Raw genomic sequence first — 10,038 nt, forward strand, 5'->3', positions numbered from 1 at the left:
TCTGGGACAACTAGGGATTTTTTTAAAAACTGATTTATATGTTGTACTTTGGGATAGGGTTTTTATTTAACGATAAATGTGTTCTTTGCCATCAGGGTACTGCACCTTGTTTCTTGTTGAATCATAAGCAACTTGAAGAGGAATTAAAAATGTACTGTCTCGGTTCTCAAAAAAAAAAACCTAGAAATTGAGCTCCCATTTGACCCAGCAATACCACTCCTAGGAATATACCCCGGAAAGACAAAAAAGTATAGTCGAAGTGACATCTGCAGTTGTCTGTTTATTGCAACACTGTTTACAATAGCCAGAATCTGGAAAAAATCTGAGTGCCCGAGAACAGATGACTTGTTAAAAAAAACTTTGGTACATCTACACAATGGAATACTATGTAGCTGTCAGAAAGGATGAAGTCATGAAATTTACATACAAGTGGTACTACATGGAAAATATCATGCTAAGTGAAATTAGTCAGATAGAGAGGGATAGACATAGAAAGATTGCATTCATCTGGGGAACATAAAGTAACAAAATAGGAGACTAACACCCAAGAATAGCCGAGATAAATACCAGGAGGTTTACTCCATGGCTTGGAGGCCAGCTTCACACTCTAGGGGTAAAGGAAGTACAGACGTAGAAGGGAACACCAAATGTGGGGTATTGGGAGGATCCCCCCCAGGATGGGAGAAGCATGCTGAGACTAGACTCTAGACCGAACATGTTTCCACTCAATGCCTCTTTTGCAGGCCACAGCACCCAGAAGGAGAGAGAGAACAAAAGGGAGTGCCATGCCACAGAGGCAGGGTGGGATAGGGGTATAAGGGGGGTGGAAGGGGCACTGGGATCAGTGGTGGTGGAAAATGGGCACTGGTGGAGGAATGGGTACTCGATCATTTTACAACGGAAACCAAAGCACAAAAATTTGTAAGTCTACAACTGTACCTCATGGTGTTTCACTAAAGGTAAAAAGGTAAAGGCCCTCCCATTGATCATCGATTTGCTCGAGTGGGCCCAGTAACGTCTCCATTGGAGACTTTGTTGTTACTGTGTCTGGCATATCGAATACTCTCGGTAGCTTGCCGGGCTCTCCGAGAGGGGCGGAGGAATCGAACTCGGGTCAGCCATGTTGGCCGCTTGTAAGGCGAACGCGCTACCACTGTGCTATCACTCCATGGAGTTTCACTAATAAAAAAAATTAAAAAAAAAAACAAACAAAAACAAATAAAACTTATGCTTGTCTCTAAAAAAAACTGTACTGTCTCAGGGACCAGAGTGATAACACAGTGGGTAAGGAATTTGCCTTGCATGAGGCTGACTCAGGTTTCATTCCTAGCACCTCATATGGTCCCCTAGGCACTGCCAGGAGTGATCCCTGAACACAGAGTCAGGAGTAAGCCTGAAAACTGCCAGGTATGGCCCAAACAAACAAAAATGTTTTCTTTCAAGGCAAAGAAAAAAGAATGATAAAATAGTGAGTTGCCAGTTCTGGCCAAAATATTCTGTATCTATTCTGGCCACCGTACAGAACTCATGGCTGCTTCTCCCGGAAGGAAGCATAAAATGAGGCCCATAACCATGCCACCAGACTCCACGCCAGGCTGTTTTCACTCAGGGCACCCCAGAGGGGGATGGGTGAGAGCCCTCCCCGCCCCAAGGGATCCAGCCCCTGCAGCTGACCTTCACAACCCAACCACCGCCATGCTCCAGGCCGCTTTCCACATGCTTGGGCCGAGCTTCACATACGAGTGAACATATACCTGGACCACATCATAAAACATTGCCTACTCATTTTCCATAATTACCATACCACATTTGATGGGGTTCAGACAGTAGGCAACAAATCATAGAGGGAAATATATATATATTATATAAATATATATACCTATATACATATTTTCAGGTGCGTGTTTGTCAGTGTACAGATCATTACAACATGCCAGTCAGCCAAAAGCTTGCATTTGGTAGACGGGGAACACTTGTAAAAGCAATTAGAGGCCGCCCCAAAAGCTTCTTCTCCTCTTGGAGAGCCCAGCAAGCTACAGAGAGTATTCCGCCTGTACAGCGGAGCCTGGCAAGCTACCCGTTACATACTCAATATGCCAAAAAAAGTAACAATAATGGTCCTCATTCCCCTGACCCTGAAAGAGCCCCCAATATACCATCAGGCTACACTAGCATGTGATAGGCATGAATGGAAACGTTACTGGCACCCACTTGAGCAAATTGATGAACAATAGGATGACAGTGATACAGTGATACAGTGATTTATGCACTGCATTTCTGCTACTTCCCTTATTCCTATTGGTCTTCACCCTATAAGGTTCAATTGCTATTCTGCAACCAATCCCAAATACCATAGCTTTCTAGAGTTAGATTAAAATTCCCCTTGATTAACAACCCATTCTTCTCACAATACACACTCAAACACACACACACACACACACACACACACACACACACACACACACACACCACATTTGTGTGGATCGTATCCCTCTTTATTTGTGTAAACTGCATGCCAGCTAAGACTTCCTTTTTCTCAATGATGGGAAAAACTTCATGGCCTACAAATATGAAGACACGTGAGCCACGAGCCTCTAAGTTCTCAGCCTCCTCTGCTCCCTGCTTCTTCATTGCTCTCTTTGAGATACACCAGGTGAAACGATATGACTTACTTTTTTGGCCGTCACAAAACACATATAACAAATGACTTAAATGAACACAGAATTCTTGGTAAGAGTTGTATTTCCTCTCTATAGGTAAGATTGAATTTACTCTATATAACTGGTAATCTTAGGAAAGAGGGTTTGAATCACAAGAATGCAAATGACCTCAAAATGGCACAGTAAGCATCTTGTGGTCTTTCATGACCTAATTAATAATAACCTCATTTCATTCATTTCTCTGTCTCCTCTCTCCTCTACTTTCTTTATCTTTATACAAATGCCCATAGATTGAACTAAAACCTTCAAATTATTTTCCTCTATTGAACATCAAGGTCAGTGCTATTTGCTTCAAACTCATATGGTCAGGTATCTTCACAGTCCTCATCTTACAACAGGGGCTGTCCCTCAATTACAAATAACCCTCTTCAGAGTTTCTTCATCACTGAAACACTATTGCATTGTTTACATTCTAATAATATATATATAAACACTCTAGTCATACGTTAACTACCCCAAGAGAAATAACCCTACCCTTTTGTAGCTTTTAAATGTTCACTCTTTATATGCTTGTTATGTAAGTATTGAATAAAAAACCACTAGCTATATAAAAAATAAGAAATGATAAACATAAGAACTCACAATATTTTTGAAAGATGTGAGTAATATTTCCTTGCGGAGGTCACAAAATTAGTAATTCTCAGAAAGTCCAGATGAAGACTGGAAACATATTTTCCAAACTTTCACTTATCTTTTAGGAGTTCTGAAGTATAAGGTTACTCTGGTAAAACATGGTAATATATGTTGGGCTGGGGTTATTTTTTATTTATATTTAGAGTTGGCCTTTAATCTTTTAAAATATCTTTTCTACTTCTTCTCAATGAGCCAGATATTATTTTTTGTTTATTCCTTTCCTGCCCAGCCAGATAGGAAGGAAGCAGAGATGATTATCTATATCAATACAATATCTTCTTACACTAGGATTCCACGAATAAAGAATACTATATAAAGCAGCATGCTATGTAAACCAAGGCTTAAGACATCCTTCAGTGAACTATCATAAAATATCACTTGAAATTCCTACAGGATCTTTTGCCTGCTATGTTTAAGTCCTAAATCTCAAGTTATTAAAAGAAGCCTATTTGCTCTGTTATCTACATTCACATTATACAATTTTTTTCATCAAAACTGGCTTAGTTGGAGTGAGAAGGCAGGAACATTTCACAAGTTAGAATCTCTGATATTTGACCATTTATTATGAATTTAAACCCATCAATAGACCAATGATCAGAAACCAGGACCAATTCCATTGTACATATAGTTATATACTCTTTATATACTCCTAAGTAGAGATTGCTATATGTCTATTTCTACTTTGGAATACACACACACACACACACACACACACACACACACACACACATATATGTATAATTTCTATGGAAGACCTTTTTGGCCGAAATTCTAAAATGGAATTTGTATAGAAGAATGGAATAATTTCATATTTGTATTTCTTTGAAAGAATTCTTGCCTATTTATATAAAGAATTTATATTTTTATGAAAAAAATTTATCAAAACAATCAAATGAGAATTATTTCTATGACTTATAGTAAGGTCTTAGTTGATGTTAATTAATAAGTCATTTTAAAACTATAATTTAAAACAAAAGAAACCATAGAAATAAGGCAGGTTATTTCATTGAATGTTATTTATTGAATAATATTGTGTTTCAGTGTCACCTGGGATGACTTTCTCCTATTATTATTATAATTTTTAAAAATAATCACTGAGAATCTCGACGACCATGAGCTTCTACAAGCATGGCTCCAGTATGCGGGTACCAGGACTATTCTTCTGAACTGCATGAAGATGTTGGGCTAGGCAGTTCCACCCCAGTTCCCAGTCAGCCTCTGATCCTGGAACTCACGCCCACAACCCACCCCCAGTGCCATCTTGCAGCCCACAGCAGTTAATAAAACTGGCCAGCAGGCTCCACAACTCCCATAGAATTCTCCGGGTCCCATCCAGAGCCAATGTCACCGGATGGTCCAAGATGGGGTAGGTGCTGTCTCCCCACCTTCTCCAGATGGAATCCCAGTGACCATGAGCTTCTACAAGCATGGCTCTGGTATACGGGTACAAGGACTATTCTTCCAACATTTCCTGATATGTAAAGTGATCAATGGAAAGTAAATGATCTAGCGTTTGTCCCTGAAAGACAAGCTTGAATGATGGTGGGAAAATCTGAGCAAAATATAATGCCCAACTGAAATGCATCTGGACTGTGCATTTAACTACGGTACTATGCCGCCCTAGGAGGGTAAGGGTGTCTGTCCCTCTGCCTGTCCCTCCCTTGTGGCAGCAGCATGGTGGCCTGTATCTTTTAGAGCCTAATGAACAGCCAGGTATGATACTGCATTGACGAGGCACATGGGGCCTCGTGGGATGGGGGGTGGAATTGACCCTGCTCCCTGCCATGACAATGCCCTGGGTTGCCACCCTCAAACACCTCCTCCAGCTCCTGGACGACCATGATCCCAGAGGCACACAAACCAATCTCAGAACCCAGGGGTTTGGGGCAGTAATCCCTCTAGGCTTATTACTAAAATATCAGAAATCCAAATTTGCATGGTCGCTATTGTGGCCACACTACATCATATGCTCTTCATAATCAGCAATAGAACGCAGATTATCTAATGATGTCTTTTTGGCGGTCTGAATGTTGGGGAAAATTCCAAATAATAATGTTGGGTCTTTTGTCATAATATTGAATGTGATCAATGTAGAGAGAGAGTGTAAAGTGGAAATCTGCTACACAGGCGGAGGGTGGGTGGGAGGGGGGTATACTGGGGTTCTTGGTGGTGGAAAATGTGCACTGGTAAAGGGACGGGTGTTTGATCATTGTATGACCGACTGAGACTTAAACTGAAAGCCTCTATGACTGTTCTCACGGTGATTCAATAAATAAATTTTTAAAAAATCACTGAATTAAACATTATTTGAAGACCTATTATAAATACAGTAAGAGACTCATTTTAGATTTATAAACATACAAAGGTTTAAAGTGAAGGGATGGAAAAAGATACTTCACACAAGTAAAAGCCAAAAGAAAGCAGGAATAGTCTTATTTATAGCACAGAAAATTTTAAGTCAAAAATGATAGTAAGGAACAAGGAAGATCTGTATAATGATAAAGGAGTCATTTCATCAAGAAAATTTAACAATCTAAATATTTACACAACTAAGACAGGGGAACCTAAACATAATAAATATGTAACCAATAGATATAAAGATATAAATAATAATATAACTATTGTAGGGGAATTCAATTTTATTACTAGATAAATCACCAAACAAAATCAACAGGAAAATGTTGAACTTGAATGAAACTCTGAACCACAGGACACAGACAGAACATTCTGTCAAGCAGATACACATACACATTCCTCGCAACTGCACACAGAGCATTCTTTAGGAAAGAGTATATGATAGACCATAAAACAAGTTGTAGCAACTTTAAGAAGACTGAAATCATACCAAATCATGCCATTTCTGACCACAATGGTATGAAACTGAAAATCAACAACAGAAATAAAGTTGGAAATTTTGCAGGCATGTAGAAACTAAACAACACAATTCTGAGCAACCAATGAGTCAAATAAGAAATTTTCAAAAGAAACCTCAAAAGTAGAGCTGGAGAAATAGTACAGTGGGTGAGTGCTTAAGCACCTTGCACACAGCCTATCTGAATTTGATCCCCAGCACCCCATATGGTCCCCTGAGCCCCATCGGAGTGATCCCTGTGCATAGAGTCAGGAGTAAGTCTTAAGCGCCAATGGTTGAGGCCCCAAAACAAAAAGAAAAAGCAAAAAAGAAAGCTCAAAAATCTCAAAAAAAATTTTAATGAAAATACTATACATCAAAACCTACAGGATGCAGCAAAAACAATTCTGAGAGAAAATTTTATAGCAATAATAGTAAATATATAATATATATATAAAATAGAAAGATGGCAAATTTAAAATAACTGATCTCAAGGCACTGGAAAAAGAAAAATACAACCTAAAATTAGCAGATGGAAGAAAATAAAGATCACAAAAGAAATACACAAAATAGAGATCAGAAAAATAGAAAATATCAATAAAGATAAGAACTATTTTTAAGACAAAATTGACAACCTTTATACTAAAGGTTGAAGACTCAAACAAATAAAGTGCGAAATGAAGGAGGATGTGTTACACTGATACTACAGAAATGTATAGGATCATAAAAGACTGCTCAAACAGTTACATACCAGAAACAATGGATAATTTTGAAGAAATGGATCAATTCCTATAAACATACAGTATATCAACACTAAATTAAAAAGAAGGATAAAATCTGAAATATTCAATACAAGTACAGATATTCAATCAGTAACAAAAACTCAAAATGTCCTAAAGCAGAAAAATGCAGTATGAGATGACTTCCCTGGTGAATTTTACCAAAGCTTCAATGAATTATTCTCCATCCCATTCTATTCAAACTCTGCCAAAATACTGAAGAGATGAGAAAATTTCCAACTCATTTTACGAAGCCAACATTTGGTTAATAACAAAGTCAGACAAGAACATTATAAGAAAATTACAGACCAAAACTCTGATGAATTTAGATGTAAACATGTTCAATAAAAATATTAGAAAATTGAATTCAACAATACATTTTAAAAAGATCATATACTATAACATCTAAGAATTATCTTAATAAATATATAAATATTACTCATATCATTAACATACCACATTAACAGAATAAATTTTTAAAAATTCATAATAACCTCAATTGCATAATAAATGCAAAAATCTGTTAATAATATACAAAATCCCTGTCAAAAACCCTGAAAATATTGGACACAGAATAAGCACCCTCAACATCATAAAGACTGTAACACTGTAGTACTGTCGTCCCATTGTTCATCAATGTTCATCGTTGTTCATTGATTTGCTCAAGCAGGCACCAGTAACGTCTCCATTGTGAGACTTGTTACTGTTTTTGGCATATTGAATACACCACTGGGAGTTTGCCAGGCTCTGCCATGAGGGCGAGATACTCTTGGTAGCTTGCCAGGCTCTCCGAGAGGGACGGAGGAATCAAACCCAGGTTGGTCGCGTGCAAGACAAACGCCCTACCCACTGTGCTTTCACTCTATATACAGAAAACTGACAGAAAACATTCTACTCAGTGTGAAAGACTGAAAGCTTTTCTTCTGGGACCAGGAACAAGACAGGAGTGTTCACCCTCACCATGGTTATCCAATATAGTGGTGGAAATACAAACTGGAGTAATTATATGTGGCAGGAAATAAAACACATTAAATCTGAATGAAAATAAGCAAAATTGTCATTATTTGAATATAAGATTATCCCTTATATAGAAAATCCCAAATAACAAAAACAAAATCTTTGAAGTCAATGCATTCAGCAAAGGTGCAGGCTATAAAAATCAACTTCCAGAAGTTAGTTGTATATACAACTAACAACAAAATATCTGAAAAAAATTGTAAAATCACTGCACAAATTAATTCATTAATTATGAATAAATTTAAGGGAAAAGGGGAAATACCTGTGCGATAAAATTGTTAGAATTGATAAAGGGGGTTGGAGAGACAACACAGTGGATAAGGCACTTGTCTTGCACACAGTCAATTGAGATTTGATCCCTGGCACCACACACGGTCCCCTCCCCCAACATCCACCAGGAATGATCTCTAAGCACAGAATCAGAAGTAAACCCTGAGTACTGCCAAGTACCCCAAAAGAAGTAAAGTAAAAGTAAAGTAAAGGCCCTCCCGTTGATCATCGATTTGCTCGAGCGGGCCCAGTAACGTCTCCATTGGAGACTTTGTTGTTACTGTGTCTGGCATATCGAATACTCTCGGTAGCTTGCCGGGCTCTCCGAGAGGGGCGGAGGAATCGAACTCGGGTCGGCCATGTTGGCTGCGTGCAAGGCAGATGCCCTACCCGCTGTGCTATCGCTCCAGCCCAAAAGAAGAATTCAGAAAAAAAGAAATCAAAGAAGATAACAAACGAAAAAATCATGTATTTATGGATAATATGAATATATTGTTTATATGCCAACTATTTGCAAGGAAAAAAATGTCAACTAATACAAAGCATCCCAACTTGAGATGTGTAATTCCTTTTTTATACTTTAAGGAATACTCCTGGAGAAACCTGCATTGCATACTGCATTCTCTCTTGAATGCATCTCTCTCTCTCTCATCTCTCTCTCTTTCTCCTCTATCTCATTCTCTTTCTGTCTCCCTCTCCTTCCTTTCCTCCCCTGCCCCCAAATTAATTATTTTACTTTTAAAAAGGAATATAAAAAACCTAAAACTCCTATAGAAACACAACAAAAGTAATGTTGACAAAGAAGAACGCGTGAGGCATCACATCATTTTCCACACATTTTCTATACCCACTACAGAGTAATAGTAATTAAAACAGTATAGTACCAAATTAAAAAATAGACACATGGAACAATAGAGCAGAATAGAGAATCCAGAAATGATCTCCATCTAATACTTGATTTAAGAGTTTGGAATGCTCAATGAGAAAAGAATAAATGGTGCTGGGGAAATCAGATAAACACAGAAAAAAGGAAGTTGGGCTTCTACTTTACAACACTCACAAAATTTAAATTGAATATACTAAAGTCTTAAACATAAGACTTAATTATTTAAGAACTTGAGAAGTCCTGTGTTTGATCCTTGACACTGCGAAACAAAACAAAACAAAACAAAATAAATAAGAGCAACAACAACAAAATCCTAAAAAAAACTTCTTGGTATTGGCCTTGTCACTATCACTGTCCTCCTGTTGTTCATCGATTTGCTCAAGTGGGCCCAGTAACGTCTCCGTTGGAGACTTTGTTGTTACTGTGTTTAGCATATCGAATACATCACGGGTAGCTTGCCAGGTTCTACCGTACGAGCGAGATACTCTCGGTAGCTTGCCGGGCTCTCCGAGAGGGGCGGAGGAATCAAACTCGGGTCGGCCATGTTGGCTGCGTGCAAGGCAAATGCCCTACCGCTGTGCTATCGCTCTAGCCCAGTATTGGCCTTAGCAATTATTTTTTGGATATGACATCAAACAACAAAGCAATAAAAGAAAATATCAATAAAGGGATTATGGTAAAAGAAAAAAATCAACAAAATTAAAAGGCAACCTCCTAAAAAGAAGAAAATATTTGCATACCAGGTACCATATAAAAAGTTAACTTAAGATATATACCACAAATTTGTACAATTTAATTGTCAAAAATATCATATTTTAAAATGGATATAGGAACTATATAGAAATTGTTCTAATGACATCAAAATGGCCAATAGGTACATAA

The sequence above is a fragment of the Sorex fumeus genome, unplaced genomic scaffold (assembly GCF_029834395.1).
Source record: "Sorex fumeus unplaced genomic scaffold, SorFum_2.1 ptg000006l, whole genome shotgun sequence".
Lineage (NCBI taxonomy): Eukaryota > Metazoa > Chordata > Mammalia > Eulipotyphla > Soricidae > Sorex > Sorex fumeus.